The sequence below is a fragment of the Mirounga leonina genome, unplaced genomic scaffold, assembly GCF_011800145.1.
Source record: "Mirounga leonina isolate KUSES-001 unplaced genomic scaffold, KU_Mleo_1.0 Mir_366, whole genome shotgun sequence".
Lineage (NCBI taxonomy): Eukaryota > Metazoa > Chordata > Mammalia > Carnivora > Phocidae > Mirounga > Mirounga leonina.
In genome coordinates, this window is record NW_023270709.1 from 5,791,471 (window position 1) to 5,810,663 (window position 19,193).

Genomic DNA, 19,193 nt, shown 5'->3' on the forward strand with positions numbered 1-19,193 from the left:
CTCACAGATCTCTGTGATTCAACTGGGTGAATATCCAGATCCAACAGGTCTCATCCCCAGCCAGAGAGTTGCTGCCCCTTTCTCTCCCCATCTTCCCAGCAGAAAGTCACACCTAGTGGGCTTCCTTGGCCCGTGTGAGTGCCCTTGCTTCTGGAACCAGCTTCTTCTCTGCTTTAACACCCATGGACTTGGGAAACCCCAAAGGGCTTCCCTACAGGAAAATGCCCACTTACAGATCTGCAGGCCATGACTGTCACCCATCGCCCTCCCTGGAGACATCTCTGAGCCCCTGGAGCTCTCCAGGAATCGTTTACCTCGTTGAAGGGTTAATGTCAGCATTCACCTTTAGTCAGTGAACAAAACAGAACTCTACACCATGAAGCTTCTTACAAATTTGCCTGATTCCCTTTTGTTTCACGTTCAGAAATATTCTCCCACTGAAAAGGCTCTGGAGTACAAAATTCTGTGTCTCCCTCTGTCTTCATTGTGTGAGATGCTCAGAAAATCCCACTGTTGCAAACAGAACTAACCAGAAGCACACGTGAAATACTTCAATCCCTCACTTTTCTCAAGAGGCCTTAAGGATTCACCATCTCAGCCTGGAGCCAGAGCTGCTTTGAGTCGTCAAGGGAGCCGAGCATACATCTTGAGATCCTGGGGGAACCTTTCTACAGGAAAGATCCAAAAAAGGGAGAATCTAAATTCCATTACCAGTGAATCTATTTTTTGTTTTTGCTCCCCCCCCCCACCTAATTCAGTTAAAAAATGCCTTGCATCAGATGAGACTTTTACACATAGAAATAGACATTTTCAAACGAGCAGGCCTGAATGTGTACATACGAATCTCGCTCCTTTTCAACAGAGGACAATAGTCTCATAGAAAAGGTGCAGCTATTGTTCAAACCATTCTTGGCCCTCTCTTCTGGAAATTGCATTTGAAGTCTGTGGCACAACCTTTTGAATATTTTCTCCTGTGAAGTTTTTTTTTTACGCTCTTGACTTTAAGAAAAAGTGGCTAAAAGTCAATTGAAACCAAGTTTAGTGATTAAGCTGAGAAATATCATATGGGGCTAAAAATGATCTGTGAGTATAAAATGAGGAGGAAGAATGTCTTGTCCTTACGGTTGCTCTGATGGTAATGATTTTCTTCAGAGGCACACAAAAGCTTTTCGGGAGAGGAACCCTCACCCTCTAACAAGGCAATTTGAGATCAGGCCCTGGCTAGCTGCTAAAGAACTTTCTTCTCTGGCCCCACTTTAAAATCCTACCCCTTTTTGATCTTCGCCAGGTGTTTATCCTTCACATTTTCATTTAATGAGAGTGACAAGTGTCTGAACCTCAAGAGAAATGGGTGAAGAATTTAAATCCTTCCTTGCCCATGGGTCCTCCACATAAAGGTATGTTTGATATTTGCCTTTCCTCGGGTGGGCCTTGCTTTCTAACTGCGGTAAGATAAAAGGATAGTACAGGAGTACAAAGTCCTGTTCCTCTGTGCTCTCTCCTCCTCTTTTTATTTTTCTGCTTTCAAAGGAGTAAACATGTGATGGGTTCACATTCCCACCTAATTAAATCTCAGGGTGTGAAAGCTTGCTGATGGTGAGTTGGCAAATTTCAACAGCAGTGCACCTTTATCCAGACTTTGATAGGGATCTTCGGTCATGTCAGGGTAACATGCTGACCAGCTCCTTGGGCCATTTCGAGAAAAGAATTCAGGTGGTTCCTGTTCCTCTTCTAGCTACTGTGGTTTCTGAACTCCATCAGATGGCTCTCATTTTCCCTTTCAACACTGATTCCTCACTCCCTTCTGGAAGTGTCTACACTGGAATTCGGCTTCACTGCTTGAAGGTGTCTGTTGCTAAGAGATGCTGTTTTGCTGTAAACCCAAGTGTGAACTCACACCAATTACGGCCTTTATGTCGCTTTGCAAATAGTCACTTGTGCTCATGCCCAGGGCAAGGAGGACATTCTTTTCATTTGTTTCAAGAGCTGCCTGAAGGTGGCCATCAGTGGTGGCTGGTCAAAGAGAAGAGGAGAAGCAGCAGCCCGTTCAGGGTTGGGCTTGTTACTGATTTGCTGGTGCACCACAGCTGGTTTTCTTCCAAGACAACAACAACAAAAAATTACTTCTCCCTTTCTCAGGCGGGAAATACAATGTTTGAGTGATAACAAATAATGAAGCTAGATGGAACCTCTTGTCACCTACCTGAAGTCTCCTCTTCTGGGAGAGGAAACCGAGGCCCCAGAGAAATTGAGTCCTTTGACCTAAATCGAAGAGTTCATGAGAGGTCAGCCTGGGACTAGGGCTCAGGTCTTCTGATTCCCAGTAACACATCCTTGATTCTGCGTCTGTGGAAATGGAATTTGTGTAAAATATCTTATGATCAGTAACAAAGTCACTGAGATGCCGTCAATAGGGCATTTTCCCCTTTAGCAGAAATGATGGCTTTACGCTGATGATGCTCCTACTTCATCTTTCATGTATTAAAATAGGCTCTCTCGGAGTTCATCCTGGAGACCTCAAGCTCTCTGATGTAGCCTTCATATTCTGTGCCTAGTAGGGCCTCCGTGAATAGGGAGTGGAGGGAGGGTAGCACAAGGCGAAACCAGCTAACCCACAAAGGACCGCATGGACTCCCCTGTTAGTGCCAGTGAATTTAGTTAACCGGCCACAGGTGGACGCAAATTCCACCACCATCATTTACCTCCAGTCTTTTGATGAAGTTGGCTTCTTTTTCAAGCATCAGTGCAATTTTATATAAAGTAAATCAAAATCCAAAATAAAATGGTACTCATTCAAAGTTTCGCTTTATCTCCAGATTTTTAACTAGAGAAGTCCCGGAGAAAAAAGCCATCCTTCTGAAAAGGCTACCCTCGTTCATGAATTCTGCCCTGCTTGAAATTGCTGCCTGTTTAAAAAATTTATTTTTCAATCAACCTCTGACCTCACTCTGATTCTAGGAAGAGCTGACTTATGTCCCCAGGGAATCATTTCATAAATATCGTGAGAGCTCCACACAAGCAAGGCCACAGACGGCCCAGGCTCCCATGACTCAGCGTTAATGTAAAGCCAGGTTGGGGCTTTCTGTGGGGGGCTTGCCAGGGGGGGCGCAAGGCCTCAGTGGAGAAAGAATCTCCGCTTTCTTTCTGGCGACATAATTAAAATGCTAGACTGCCACAAAGTGAAAGAGCTTTGCAAGGCTGGAAACAGCGCAAATGCTCATTATTATATCAGTACTATTATTCTACAAACCGCTCACAGCTCCAGTGACTGTGGAAATGTCAGGGGAAATGAGTACCCCTGGAAGGTGGGGTTTTATTCCTGAAGGGCTTGGGGGTCACTCAATGAGAAGGGTGGGCATTGAACTTTTCTTTGAGGCAAATGAGCACAACCTGGGGGAGTTAAACCTCAGGATCTGGGCTTCTTACATCACCAGAGTCTTAGGCAGATGGCTCCTCCCATCTCTTGATACCTTTGGGCATTTCATGTTTTTCTCTGCTTAAACCCCCACGCTCCTGTGCTGGCGTGCATGCTCTTTCCCTCCCTCTCTCTCTCAGATAAATAAATTAATCTTTAAAAAACAAAACAAAACAAAAACCACTTTATTAACCAACGATGGTAAAAGTTTTTAAGGTGTTCCTGATTTTCAGTGGGTTGTTGGGATTGTTTCTATAGCAAGAGAAATTAGTTTGCTGTCAAAGGTGTCATATGGTGGGAATGTCCACAGACACGTTTTTGTTTACATGACACTGTGGAAAGCTCTAGAACAAAGCTAAATAAGGGTATCCTGCACCACCTTTTGAACTTCAGTTTGTAGATACTGAAATTATAAACTTAAATTATGTGCATTTATCTGGGGAGAAGATCCACATTTTTCATCAGGCCTCAGATGGGGCCCAGACTTCTGGAAAGATTAAGAGTTCCTGAAGTAGAGACATTTTTTACACCGATTTACTAAGGTGTGCTGCAGCCGCCCCCCAAAAATAAAACCCCAAAACACCCAACAGCACTTTGCTACAAAATTTTAGGCATGCACATTTTCTTGAATGCTGGAAATTTAAAAGTAAATTTAATTTCTTTTAGATTGAGAACCTAAAACGGTGGTAGGACATTGATTGCATGTATTAAAGTGCTCTAGAACCAGACCCTTCCGTTCCCTGGATGAACCATTTGAGCATGACGAAGGCCTTACTGGTGCCTAAAAATGTGGTTCTTGCTCATTCTTATAACATTCCTTGAGTTCATGTCATGTGCCATATATTGTGATAAGGACAGCTGCCCAAAGGCAGTTGGGACGAACAAGGACTCCACAGTCCATTTAGCAAATGATGATGATGCTGCCTGTTTTGAGAAAAGGAGGTGTATTGCATGCACAGACAACTCTTGACCTAGACAGGGGTTCAAAGAAACCTTAGAATAGGCAGTTGGTGAACTACATCCAGATTAGAGTTTTAGGAGTTGGCTAGTAATCAGGGCAGTGGTCAGGGGGGAGCGGGGGCAGCAGTTTCGTGGAGCCTGCTCGGACTTACACTAGGAATTACCCGGGACTTGTTAAAAGGCAGATTCTGAATCTTCGGGTCTGGGTTGGACCTGAGATCTGCATTTTCAAGAAGCTGCTAGTGATCGCTGTTAGCTAGCCCCACTTTGAGTCTCGAAAGGGGGAGAAGAGGTGTACCGGGCCGCTTAGGGACCAGCAAGTAGCTCAGGGTGGCTCTACTTCAGATGCCTGGAAGAACCTCTCTCTCGGAAATATTTCAAACACATAGAAAAGTGCAGAGAATAATAAAAGCATATACCATCCAGACTTTACAAGTGTGGCATGTTTTTTCAGAGGTACCTTTGCAACTCCTTTCCCACCTTCCTTCATCTTGCCCCTCGCCCTGCCCTCAGCAGCCCTCTCTTCTGATCCTGGTCTCTCTTTTTCATCTGTGCTTTAATGTTTTTATGTGTGTATATGTAAATAATCAGTATTTAGTGGTGTTTGTATCTTAGATACATAACACTTCATACAGTTTGTCTGCAACTTACATTTTTACTCCATTCTAGGCTTTCCAAATTTGTCCTGGTTGATACGTGGAGATCTAGTACGTTTCTTTTGAACTGCGGTTTTAGTATTATTTCTATAAATTTATTACAATTCATTCATTCATTTCCCTATTGGTTGTTTGGGTTGTTCCCAATTGATCTTTTTTTTTTTTTTAAGATTTTATTTATTTACTTGACACAGAGAGAGAGAGAGAGAGAGAGCACAAGCAGGGGGGGCGGCAGGCAGAGGGAGAAGCAGGTTCCCTGCTGAACAGGGAGTCTGATGCGGGGCTCCATCCCAGGACCCTGGGATCATGACCTGAGCCGAAGGCAGCCGTTTAACCAACTGAGCCACCCAGGCGCACCTCTCTTCACAATAGTTAAATATAGCACAGGTGTGGTTTTGTTTGGTCTGCTTGAAAAGCCTGGTAAGTTCTTCTCAATAGAAATAAAGGCAAGCCGGGCGCCTGGGTGGCTCAGATGGTTAGGCGTCTGCCTTCGGCTCAGGTCATGATCCCAGGGTCCTGGGATCGAGTCCCGCATCGGGCTCCCTGCTCCTTGGGAGCCTGCTTCTCCCTCTGCCTCTCTGTCTCTCATGAATAAATAAAAAAAAAGAAAAGAAATAAAGGCAAGCCTTGATGCCGCCCATTTTATTTCTTAATCTTCTTTAGGTTTTTAAGAGTGTTGCCCACTTCTGGGGTCTTTGGCTGGTACTCACTTGTAGGTGGGAGAATCCCCTAACTCCCTCAGAATCTTCAGCTCTAGCCCCACACACGATGAATGCCCCTACCTGAGTGGCCTCTTCTCATCCTGTTCTCCCTGGGCCCCATTCTTATTTCTCCTTGTCCTTCCAGCTCTAGGGGTGGCAACAGCTTCTCTCTGCTGCCAGACTCTGGGTGCCTTAACACCCCTATGTCCTTCCAACAATTCTCCATTTTTCTGACACCAACTGGATGTCCCATAATTCAGTTCAATCCTGACACTGACCACCCAGAGTGAGTGCGGAGTAACGGACTCCACGAGACTGCCCCCACTTCAGATGCCAGTTGCGAACCCCAGGTCTCCAGGGGGCCCATACTCCTGTCCAACTTGGCTACAAATTCAGGAGTTCCCACAACGCACCCTCAGGTTTGATAACTCACTAGAATGACTCACGGAACTCAGGAAAGCACTATACTGACAATTAAAGTTTGATTATAAAGTATATAACTCAGATGGAGTTTGAAATGGCCAAATGGAAGAGATGTATAGGGCGAGGTCTGCAGAGGTCCTGAGTGCAGGCACTTCTGTTCCCATGGAGCTGAGGTGTACCACCCTCCCAGCACATCGCTATGTTCACCAACCAGGATGCTCCCCTAAGCCTTGTTGTTCAGAGTTTTTGTGGAAGTTTCATTACTTGAACATGATTGATCTGCCATTGATGGCCATGGATGGTTGAACTCAACCTCCACGCTCTCTCCTCTCCCAAGAAGTCAGAGAGTGGGGCTGAAAGTTCTAGCTCTCAGGTCACATGGTGGTCCCTCTGTGGACCAACACCATCCTAAAGCTGTCTAGCGACCCATCAATAGTGGCCTCATTAGCATAAACTCAGGTATGGTCAAAAGGGGCTCATTATGAATAACAAAAGACATGCCCATCACTCAGGAAATGCCAAGAATTTTAGAAGATCTGTGCCAGGAACTGGGGACAAAGACCAAATACATTTTTTTCTTATACCACAACCCCCCATTGTTTCTCCAATCCTAGCCACACCTTCTGATGAATCATCTGCGTGGAATTTGTTTCCCACCTATATGCCTGCCACTTTCTGCAGACACAGTGGTCATCCTTCGTACCTCCCTGTGTACGTACCATTACCACAGCATTTGTAATGCTGCGTCACAGGGTCCTGATGATCCACAAGCCTACTTGTGCTCTGCTCTAAATTGTAGACACCTTGAGGCAGAAACATGTCCTAGCTGCCCCTGTATTCCCACCATTCTAGCCCAACATCTGGCCCATCACGGTTGTCAATCATTCTTTTAATGGATTAGTGAATTGTTCCATTTCTCATTCTGGACATCCATCCGTTCAGCTTCTCATCTGGAGAGACCATCCTAAGCTCTGGGTACACAAATTCACTGCTAGCTAGGTCCTGACACTTGAGTGGGCTTGGACTTCATCTTGGAGGAGACAGGAGAACTGTCCAGGTTGGTCTACACTTCTACCACACCTTGGTCACGCTTCAAAAGGAGCTGTGTCTCTCTCACAGACACTGAGACATCCTGTGGCAGTGATGACCCCTCCATGGCTCTCTGGCTGGGGACAGTCTTTGCTACTCTACCCTCATATCCCAGGGACCTCATTGACCTCTCTTCTGATACCCAAGGAGCAATGGTTTATTTGATTCTGAAATGGTTTCTCCCTTGGAGAGAACAGAAACTCTGCAGATTTTTCTCTCTGCCTGAATGAAAAGAGGGTAGAGGTCAGGATCTCCAACCCTTCCTGTTCAAATCCTGCATCTCCGCTCACTTTGGCAAAGAACTTAATTGTACTTGCCTCAGTTTCTGCATCTATTAAATGGGGATAGTAATAATTCTCACCTCCTAGAACTAATTTGAGGATTAAATGAACACTTAGAGCATGTTGTCAATACCTAATAAATGTCATCTGCAATTCACATTTCTCCTTTATAATTATCCTTTCTGGGGGGAAATAAAATATATCCCCATGTGTGCAAAGGAACGCTGGAGAGACATACCAACAACTACTAAATAAGAGGTAGGAGAATGACTTTTTAATGTACAAATTTTTAAATCAATGTTTTCACTTGTTCTGAGTTAAACATGTGTATCTATTTTAAAAACTCTTTTCTGTTATAGCTGACAGATTTCAAAATCTTTCCTCTGTATTTATCTATGAGTATCTGAAGCTGAACCCACACACACACACACACACACTTTTACACTCCTCCACCTCTATCCTGCCCGACTACTTATATGTCACAATAAACATTTCCAGTGGCTTGTCTTACAACTTCCCTGCTCATTGGGGCTGAGCTAGAAAATGAGCCTGGGAATTAATGGTCAGGGCAGAACACATCCCATTGGCAATGTCCTATTTATGTGAACTTGTACCTCTATCAATGATGGCAATGAAAAACAAATATCAAAGCAGGACCTGGATTTAAAATGATTTGAATACATTATAGAACATTAATTCCATAGAGGCTTTCAAACCAGACTGAGCAGGCATTTGAAAATCATTTATCTTAAATGGGTCTCTGAAATGTACCAGGACATTAAAAATGACAGTGAATTATGTTTACTTCATGTTTTACATTAAAAAATAGGAAGCGTCACAATTCCTGGGGTCGGAATAAGGGCATTTTTTCTAATCCTGTAATTAGCTCTATGAGCATCCAAAATAATATCTAATTCCACTTCTTTTTAAAAACCCAGCTCATGTATGCGCTTGCAGGCACAAAGACCAGAATAATCAAGTGGTGCTGCTGTGGAACCCTTAGGTGCTGGGATATGGGAGAAAGAAACGAGAAAAGAAAGCCACGGCTGTCATCTCCAGCTCTGGGAGCTCGATAGCACCCCGTCCCGTTTATCTGTTGCGTCATCTGTCCCACACACAGCCCTGATGATGTGGGAGATTGTGTAGGAGGCTGTGGCAGCACAGATTAAGGCAGGGTTCTGGCCCTCAAGGAGTTTATTGTCTAATGAGAGAGGCAAAACAGAATTACGTAATTATACTCCATGGGAAATCCTAGATGACAGAATGGCAAAAGTACTCTTAGAGCATGCAGAAGTGAGATGCATGTCAACATTAGTAAATCTGCTTGTAACTATTTACTGGTGTAATTATCTTAAGTGTTTGTCTTGTCTGAGCTGATGTGTGGCAGTCCTCTGTTAGCTTTGTAATTCAAGGTATGATGCTCGAGGCATGAAATCTAGCAGGGCTTCCTTAGCAATGCCTTGTGCGTGTGTGCGGGAATTCACTCATCAAACATTCACTTAGTATAAGGTTCTGTGCTCATTTCTGGGAATATGGAGGATTCACAGGATGTTACTTTGTGGTTTAATCATTAAACGGTGCTTATTACCTTCTGATATCATGGTTCCATGTCCTTGGACAACAAATCCCTATACTGGAGAGTGTTAGTAGGGTTACTGAGAACCTAGGAAATTAAATAAACAAGAGCCCACTGACTGACACCCAAAGCCTCGGGTGCTCTGGGCTGAGTGTGTCCCCTCTCCCTATGCCCCAGGCAGTCCCCACCACCCAATCAGGCCATGCTGAGACTGAACACTGTTGAGACTCCTTTGCGACACAGTGTTTGCTATCCTTGGTCTCTGTTCTAAAACAGAGTACCCCCCAAAAAAAACTACCCAAAAAAGAGGATGCTACCCTTCTTGCACTTACCAACAGGCAAGAGGTCAGTATGAAGGGTGTCCCCCCAGGGATGAGGATAGAGATGGGCTTTGGTTGTTTGACTGTTAGATCACTTATGGGGGCCTGGAAGGCCATGACCAGGAATTCTTTAGGGGTGCAGGGCACTAAAATGCCTCCACCTGCATGATTGGATTTAATCCTTTATACAACTCTGGGGAAAGGTCATATTTCCCCCCACAAAAACAGACCTATTGTGGTTAAATGGCTTCTTGAGGATGTAGGGCCAGGATGAGAGCAGAAGCTGACCTGATCGAAGTCCAATGCTCATTCCATGATGTCACCTAAACAGATAGATGCTGTTATGGACTGAATTGTGGAACAAGTTTCCTACACTGAAGCCCTAACCCCCACTGTGATTATATTTGGAGATGGGGCATTTAGGAAGGTAATTAAGGTTAAATGGGGTCATACGGGTAGGACCCCAATGTGACAGAACTGATGTTCCTATAAGAGGAAGAGACACCAGAGATCTCTCTCTCTCCACAAGGACTCAGAGAAGAGGCCATGTGAGGACGTGGCAAGAAGGTTACTGTCTACAAGCCAGGAAGAGAGCTCTTGCCAGGAGCTGAATTTGCCAGCACCTTGATCTTGGACTTTTAGCCTCCAGAACTGTGAGAAAATAACATTTCTACTGCTTAAGCCACATAGTCTATGGCATTTTGTATGGCAGCCAGAGCCGACTAATACAGATTCTGGTACCAAGAATTGGTATGTTGCTGTAACAAACAGCCCAAAATGTGGAAGTGGCCTTGGAACCGGGTGGTGGGGAGGGGCTGGAAGAGTTTCCAGGTGCATGCCAGAAAAAAAGCCTAGGTTGCCCTGACGTGACTGTTGGTCGAAATGTGGATGTTAAAGGCGAATCTGGTGAGGTGTCAGGAAGAGAAGAGAAGAGCTGGAGAGAAATCCTCTGTCATCTTAGAGGATATGTGTATCAACATGGGCAGAATGTTGGTAGAATTATGGACAGGAATGAGGAATGTGTCACTGGAAACTGGAGGAAAGACGATCCTTCCTGTAAAGTGGTAAAGAACTTGGCTGAGCTGTGTTCTCATGTTCTGTGTATGGTGACACTCACAAGCAATAAGATGAGATATTTTGCGGAGGAGATTTCTAAGCAAGATGTCGAAGAAGTGATTTGGTCTGCTTACAGGAAAACATGAGCGGAGAGAGAAATTGGAAGTAGGGGCTCAAACAGATATATTTATACAACTGCGGTCCCAGCAGCACTATTCACAATAGCCCGGAGGTGCAAGCAACCCAAATATCAATCAAGGGATGAGTGGACAAAGAAAATGTGGCCTATACATGCAGTGGAATGTGATTCAGCCTTAAAAAGAAAGGACATTCTGACAATGTCACAATCTACAATGTGGATGGATCTTGAAGACATCCTCCTAAGTGAACTATGCCAGACACAAACAGACTAATCCTGGATAGTCCCACTCATACGAGGTTCCCAAAGTAATCAAATTCATAGAGACAGAAAGTAGAAGAGAGGTTGCCAGGGGTTGGGGGAGGGGGATGGGGAATTAATGATTAATTAAGTAGAGAAGTTCATGTTGGGAAGATGAAGTTCTGGCGATGCATGGGGGAGATAGTTATACAACATTGTGAATGTCCTTGTTGTCACTGAACCATATGATTGAACAATGGTTAAAATGGTAAATTTTATGTCATGTATATTTTAGCACAATTTTTCAAAAGAATAAAAATTTTTTTTTTAAAAAAGGAAGAAAATAACGCTTCAGCTAATTTTCATGTCACGAGAATTTGCCCGAAATGTTGGACCTAGCAGAGTCAAAATTTTTTACCTCTTTTACCGAAAACCTCCCTTTTCTCCATCCTTTGCACCAGATCCTGCCATTCTGACCCTGGAGTTGTCCTTTCTTTCCCATCCCCACCCCGCCATCCCAGGCCAGGCCGGCACCTCCTAATGCCTGCCCTACTCCTCTCTGATTATTGTCCTGCGGTCTCTGCTTGCTCCTATTCTGTCTCCTGACCAGTCTCTCTACATTATCTGCCTTGCTTTGTGCTTTAAGGCTTTGCATGTCCACTGTCAGCTGGCCCCACCCAGCTGGGTAACCCTGTTGACCAGTTGTCCCAGAACACACTCACATACATACGCTGGCCAGGCCGGCCGGACTCTGGGAGGTGGCCTGAGATAGCATGACTTTCCTGCCTCTGTGCCTTTGTGCCCACGTCATCCTCACACCCCGTGACTCCCCCTTTCGGTGCTTACCCTGCTCAAGTCCCAACCCCACCTCCTCCACCTGCCGTGGTTCCTAGTCATCTCCCCATCCTTCGACGGCTTTTACCTTCAGCACCTACACTGCACAGTGAACCACCTAGCTGCTGTCCTCAGCATTACCCAGCCTGCCCAGGTAAGGGGGAAAATGCTTTCTGGTAGGGACCACCAGAAAAATGCTTTTCTGCTTTCTTTTGACCTAGCAGAGTCCTGAACTCCCAACTGATATTCCATAACTACTAGTTGATTGATATGAGTAGATTTCAACTTAAGAGCTGAGCTGAGCAAACATCAGGTTACTAATCAGTTTCCAAAATATCGGCTGAGCTATTCTGAATTTATTTAGGATGCACAGGTCTGGCCCAAGGGTGCCTGTCAGTGGCAAAAATGCGCTGGGGCCTCATTTGGAAAAAGACAGCTTTCACGGTCACTTGAGGGCAAGGCTGGGAGCATTAGGGCAGAACTGCGTGGGAAGCAGTTGAAATGTAAGACAGAGGAGCTGTGTCAACAAGGACACTTCAGTCATCTTATAAAAAAAACACCACTTTATAGAAAGGTGGCTTGGATTCTCGACTCTCAGATCTCAGTGGTGGGCAGGAAACTAGGTGGCCATGCTGTTGGAGCCTAGACTGTCTTCAGGGGAAAAGGGAAGTTCAAGGTTGAGGATGACTCACCATCCCTGCCTCTCACAGCAACCACCTCCCACCCTTTCCATTCTCTTTCCTGCTGAAGCTGCATCAATCTGCGTAAATGAAATCATCTGAAAAGATACAGGGTAGGGCACGCCTCTGGATAGTGAGAACTTGACTTTTGGGTTCTCAGTGACCTGATGCTCATTCATCAGATACTTGCTGAACTCCTCTATGTGCCGTGTGCTGGAATAAAGCAGGGACCCTGCAGACACCCTGCCCTCCTGTCATGTTGCCACGTGCTAAGCATTGTGCTGGGTACTGGAGACTCTCTGAGGCAGATAACATGGCCTGACAAGAAGGGACTCATGGTCAGGGGGAGAGGCAGTCGTCTGTGGGCAGTTAACAACAGTGTGTGACGTGCGTTCTAAATAATACAGTGTTCGGGACTTAGTGCTCGGATGTTATACCCCTGGACAAAGAGGCTAATAGGGGCACATTTTGTTTTTATTTGTTTTGTTTTTTTCAAATTCTATATGATTTTTCAAAGCCACTCTTCTTGGAAATGCCATTATCCTATTTCCCCAGATCTCAGCTTCTTGCCTCCCCTGCTGACACTAACAGGCCCACGTAGGCTAATATTGATGATTTTCAAGCACCTGGTCTTGGGACTGTCCTAGTGGGTCATGGTCCCTAGAGAACTGGTGGCAGAAGGCCCACTTCCATCCAGACATCCTTGTTTTGCTAAAGCGCCAACAGTGGAAAGAGCATTTCCTGTCTTTTTTTTTTTTTTTAAAGATTTTATTTATTTATTCATGAGAGGCAGAGAGAGAGAGAGAGAGAGAGGCAGAGGGAGAAGCAGGCTCCCAAGGAGCAGGAAGCCCGATGCGGGACTCGATCCCAGGACCCTGAGATCATGACCTGAGCCAAAGGCAGACGCTTAACCATCTGAGCCACCCAGGCGCCCCATTTCCTGTCTTTTGAGGATTACAGGTATTGTATAGGGTGGGAGCTAGTTCTTGCTTTGAGCACAACTTAGTGCTTTCTTGGAAAATGAGTAAATGTCTCTGTTCTAAATAAGGGAACTGACAAGATAGCCTATGTCTCAGCCCCCTACACTTTGAGGTAAGGCTGATCTCACGAAGCACTAAAATGACCTCATTCTGTTACTGGGAGAACAAAAGACTTGTAGGTCCACAGATATTTTCTCACCGTTGAAATTGGTGGCTGAAATTCTCACAATTAGGGTCACTTACTGAACAAGTGCACCTGTTAAAATGTAAATATATGACCTGTGGAAAGGATACCCTGGAAAGCATGGAAGAAATACCTGGGGGACTTGTTATTATTATGTTATGTTAATCATCATACATTAAATCATTAATTTTTGATGTAGTGTTCCATGATTCATTGTTTGCGTATAACACCCAGTGCTCCATGCAGTACGTGCCCTCTTTAATACCCATCACCAGGCTAACCCATCCCCCCACCCCGCTCCCCTCTAGAACCCTCAGTTTGTTTCTCGGAGTCCATAGTCTCTCATGGTTCGTCTCCGCCTCTGATTTCCCCCCCTTCATTCTTCCCTGGGGGACTTTTTAAAAAATCCTGAGGCCCATCCCAGACAAATCTGGATCTCTAGGAGGTGGGACCATGAGGACTTTGTCCTAGCTCCCTAGGTGAGTCCAATGTGCTGTGAAGGTTGAAGACTGCTGCCCTGAGTTCACAGAACACAAGGAACTATAGAGAATTGGCCAGTCTTACTCATCAGCAAGTCTTCTTCAAAAGGAGAAGAATGATCCTAGGAGAGGTCCTATTCCCTCCACACTCAAAGAGTGGTTCATAGACCACCAGCATAAGCATCAGCATCATCTTGCCATTTGTTTTAAAAATGCAGAATTCGGGGCACCTGGGTGGTTCAGTGGGTTAAGTATCATGATCTCGGCATCCCGGGATGGAGTCCCACTTTGGGCTCCCTGCTCAGTGGGGAATCTGCTTCTCCCTCTGCCTCTGCCCTTCCCCCTGCTCATGCCCTCTCTCTCTTTAATAAATAAGTAAAATCTTTAAAAAAAAAAATACAGAATCCTAGGGCCCACACAAGATTGACTGAATCAGAATCTGTATTTAATAAGGTCTTCAGATGACTCATGGGTACATTACAGTTTGAAAGGGACTGTACAAGATAACGTCTTTCAAAGATTTATTTATTTATTTATCTGAGTGAGAGAGAGAGAGAGAACATGTGCATGTGAGCAGGGGGAGGAGCTGAGGGAGAGGAGGAGAGAGGGAGAGAAGCAGACTCCTCACTGAGTGTGGAGTATGTCCTGGGGCTGGATCTCATGACCCTGAGATCATGACCTGAGCCAAAATCAAGAGTCAGACGCTTAACTGACTGAGACACCGGGGCACCCCCAAAATAATGTTTTTCAAATGTCTGCTTTGGTATCCATTCAGTTACTCACTGTTACAGGCTGAATTATATCCCCTCAAATTCCTATGTCAAAATCCTAACTTCCAGTACTTCAGAGTGTGAACTTATTTGGAGACAGAAGAAGTCAAGTTAAATTGGGTGACCTCCCACATCATCAGGGTGAGTGCTAATCCAATATGGCTGATACCCTTATTAAAAGGGGAAATTTGGATAAGGGGAAATACATACAGAGAGAACATCATTGAACATGAGGATGCCCTTCTACAAGCCCAGGAGAGAAGCCTGGAGCAGATTCATCCCTCACAGCCCTTGGGAAGAACCAATCCTACCAATATCTGGATCTCAGGTTTCTGGGCTCCATAACGAAGAGACAGTACATTTCTGGGAAGCCACCCAGTTTGTGGTACTTTGTTACAGCAGCCCTACAAAAAACAAATTCACTCATGCTGTCTTCTATCTATTTTACATACAACTGCCCACAAAAGGACCAGAATCTATCCATCCGCCACTGTCATTCCTCGTCCCCCAAACCCTCAGGTCAGGATCACTTCATGACCACTAGCCAGCCTATAGATTGGCTGCCCAGGGTCTAGAAGCCCAGTGTTAATTCCATCAGCCATGGGTAGAATAGTGGTGGGTCCCATGATCACCTTTCTTAGAAGGCTGAATGGTTTCCTGGAACGGTGGGACAGATGTCCCTTAATCAGTCTTGAGCACCCACCATGGCCATCACACTGTATAGGACGCTGTGGGGACTAAATTATTCTTATCATTATCAAATTGTTCTGTAGACCTTAGCAGACTGGTGGAGAGGAAGTCTGGGTAACCCAAGAGATAGTTTTGGGGGCCACTCACCACTCTTGAGGTATCAGCTTATAGTCCAGTTTCTTCAGCCAGGTATTGTAAGACTCAGACCCTCTCTATCCCAACCCCAGACCCAGTTTCAAGAGTTTAACAAATGGTACCAACACTATTGCAGGTTTTGTTGGGAGGTGGAGGAAAGGGTTGCTCCCACAGAGGCAACCTTCTTTAATATGCCTTCCAAACCTGTCTCTCCCTTTGGAAATTGCCAAAGCTCTCTTCTTAATCTTTAATGGCTCCACTTCATCTTCCTCTTGACACCCCTTCTTAAAATTTTGGCTTTTTAGCATATCCCACTGCATCAAACAAAAGCCAATTGAACAGCATTGTCAAAGGGCCCAGGCCCAAGACCACCAGGGGCACACTTGCACTTGGACAAGTGGGGCTCACTACTAGCCGCAGTGAGAACCTCACTGGGAGGAACCTGGGGATCTCAGTAGGGGGGGTGTTAGAAAGACCCTCATAGGATTGGGGATCTGGTTGCATGATAAGGAAGCCAGGATTGGCTCTAGAGATTGGTTGGAGGTTGGATGCTGTCAGAAAGTGGTAGCAATTCTTTGGGCACCTTAATAAATCTTTGTGGGGAGGGGAGACTAAAACAACCTAAAGCTGTAATTGACAAAGTAGCAGTCACTCATTTTAGCCCATAGAGGAGCCTTTGGGGAGAGTATTTTTGTGGGTGGTACAGTGACCTTGTTTTTATCTGAGCTTAGGTGAAATTATGAAGTAGCCTTGCTTTCTCTCATCTTATTGTGGTTTCAGAGTGACATCTGGGGTTGGTGTCCTGTACCAGCCAAGGCTTATGTTCAGGAGGAGAATCGCGTGGCCAGGCCAGCATCTGGCTGTCAGGGACTGCTCTTTCAAAATTGTTCCCGCATTCAGCAAAAGTAACACTTGTGTGTTTTCAGCCAACCCCTTTTGCCTGTTATTTTTGCAAGCATAGCTCTGGGCAGGGGTGAGGGAACTGTTTATCACGTGTCTCATATCAGGTGAGGGACATAATAGGGCTTTATCAAAACATCAGGACAGTGTATATACAGTGTATATATGTATACATGTGTATATATGGACACATGCATTGATTTAGTCAACATCCATTTACTGAAGGCCTCCCAGGAACCAGGGACTATCCCGGGCATGAGGACTTCTGGGATGAACAGTGCTGATCTCTAAGATGACAAGGTGTTCTTATATTTGTTGGGGGTGGGGATATTGGTCTGCTGGGGCTGCTGTAACAAATACCATGAGCTGGGCGGCTTAGACCACAGAAATTTCAGTTCTTCAAGTTCTGGAGGCTGGAAGTCCAAGATCAAGGTGTCAGCGGGTTGGTTGGCTCCTTCTGTGGCCTCTCTCCTTGGCTTGTGGACGCCACCTTCTCCCTTGGTCCTCACACGGTCTTCCCTCTGTGTGTGTCTGTGTCCTGATCCCCCTCTTCTTATGAGGACACCAGTCATGCTGCATTGGGGCCCGTGCTAATGATCTCACTTAACCCTAATTTCCCCTTGGGGTTAGGGTTTCACATGTGAATTGTGTGTGTGGGATGCAATTTAGCCCATAATAGGGGCCAGAGAGGGGAAGGAAAGCATGCTGTAAAGGGTCTCGGATGCTACAGTAGGAACATGTGGGGTGCTGGGGATGGGGGGACAGGGAGGGAGGGTCACTGCAGGGTGAGGGTGTAGGCCACAGAAATCCCCTGGAGGGGTGGTGAGGGCCAGGCCTTCACGGATGAATAATTCCCCCGGGGGGCACAGGTTTGGAGAGGAAGTGCTGAGCTTCCTGACCTCAAGCAGGGGAACAGCTGCGCAGAAGGAATTACAGGGAGGGGCAGCTGGTCACCCCATGTTCTCCTGTGGAGCTTTTGGGGCAGAGAAGACGGGTGTGGCTGCCCCTTGCTGAATGGTGGGATCTGGGATGATTGCATCAAATAGCCTCTGAGAACTGGTTTGGCAGCCACGTGTCAAGAGTTCCACTCTGTTTTGTTGGACCCTCTGGGGGCATTCTGGTGTGTTCGTTTGGGCCTATTTGTCCCCCTGCCTCACCACCCCTCAGCGTCTCCCTGAGGCCTCTGACCAGGGCTCAGATTGCCGCGTTGTCGCCTCCCAGCTGGGTAACTCTGCGCCCATTACGATCTTCCTTGGCTCACTTTCCTTAAAATCTGCCCCATCTGCAAAATAGGGCAATGCCACCTGCCCCTTAGGGCTGCCCTAAGGATTACGGAATGGGCGTGTATAGCGTCCGACTCAGCTCCTTTTCCCTTTCCCTTCCTTCTGCCACAACCAAGTGGGGAGGCAGGAGATACGCCCGGCAAAGAGAAGAGAAACAGAGAAGCAAGTTCGCTAACTGGTATAGGACTCAGACACCTGTTACACTGGAAAGTTAAAAAAGAAGGTGTGGCTGGGTGTAGTTTACAACCCAGGATTCAAAGTGCTACAGAAATCACTTTGTGTTTATGTTAACCGGAACCTTGAAACCGACTATCCAACCCTCCCATTTTATGGGTGAGGAAACTGAGGCCCAGTTATGGGTTGACTAATCTCAGTCTAACAGCAAACAGATGAAAGGAGATTGCTGGCTCACTTACAAGACAGTTGGCAGAGCAGCTTTGCTTACTCTCGGCCCGACTGGGGTCACCGAATAAACAATACGATCATCTAAATTTAAAAATTTATAATATTAGCTAATACTTCTACATGGTTCTTACCATGTACCAGGTATTATTCCAAGTGCTTTATCCATGTAAATGCATTTAGTTCTCTTGACAATGCTAAGCAGTAGGATTGTAGCCCTAATTCCCATTTTATAGGTGAGGACGCTGAGGCACCAGTAAGGGAGAAAGGATTTGGATCAGGGCACTCTGACTTGCAGAGTCTCTGTTCTTAACCACTACTGTTTACTGCTTCGTAACCAGTGGTTCTCAGTGATCTCTGGGCCAGCAGCATGAGCATCACCAGGAGCTGGTTAGAAATGCAAGTTATTGGGCTGGCCTGACCTTGGGGGGTGGGGCTGAGTGAGCTGTGGTTTCCCAGGCCTCAGAGGTGATTCTGATGCCCGCTCCAGTTTGAGAGCCATGACTTCCCTCCCCTTCTTCCCTCCCAGAGCCTTTGCTGGAGGTGGAGAGGGAGGCTAGAGAGATCCATTAGCAAGACTCTGGAAGTTTCCTCCAGGACTCACTTGGATCACTGCTTTTGAATTTTAATGAGTGCAAGAAATGATCTGGGCTAGGAAGGTGCCATATTGGTATTTGGTCCATTTATTTCTGCAGAAGTAAACTTGGGGCTTATTTATATTTTTCCTTCTTTCTCCTTGCCTAAGTACCTACCACAGAGTGGACCATTGGTAATCAATAAGCTTTTATGGTGCCCCTAAATTACTTGTTTTCCACACAAAGCTAGCCTGAAAGCAATAGATCACTGATGGAGAACGGCCTTCGGGATGGAAATTGTGTCTGTGGGAGAGAAAAAAGGACTCTGGTGTGACTTAAAGCTGGCCTGCCTTAATGTCCAATTTCTTGACATTTCTCTCCTTTCCTTTCCTTTCCTTTCCTTTCCTTTCCTTTCCTTTCCTTTC

General features: G+C 45.7%; 1 long non-coding RNA gene across 1 annotated transcript in view; it reads left to right on the forward strand.

Annotated features, from left to right (window-relative positions):
* Nucleotides 1-19,193, forward strand: part of LOC118027407 — a 38,393-nt gene that overhangs the window by 12,550 nt on the left and 6,650 nt on the right. The window contains exon 2 of the long non-coding RNA XR_004683810.1: nt 1,289-1,397. This is a non-coding gene — a long non-coding RNA (uncharacterized LOC118027407). The remainder of the gene's footprint in view (nt 1-1,288; nt 1,398-19,193) is intronic.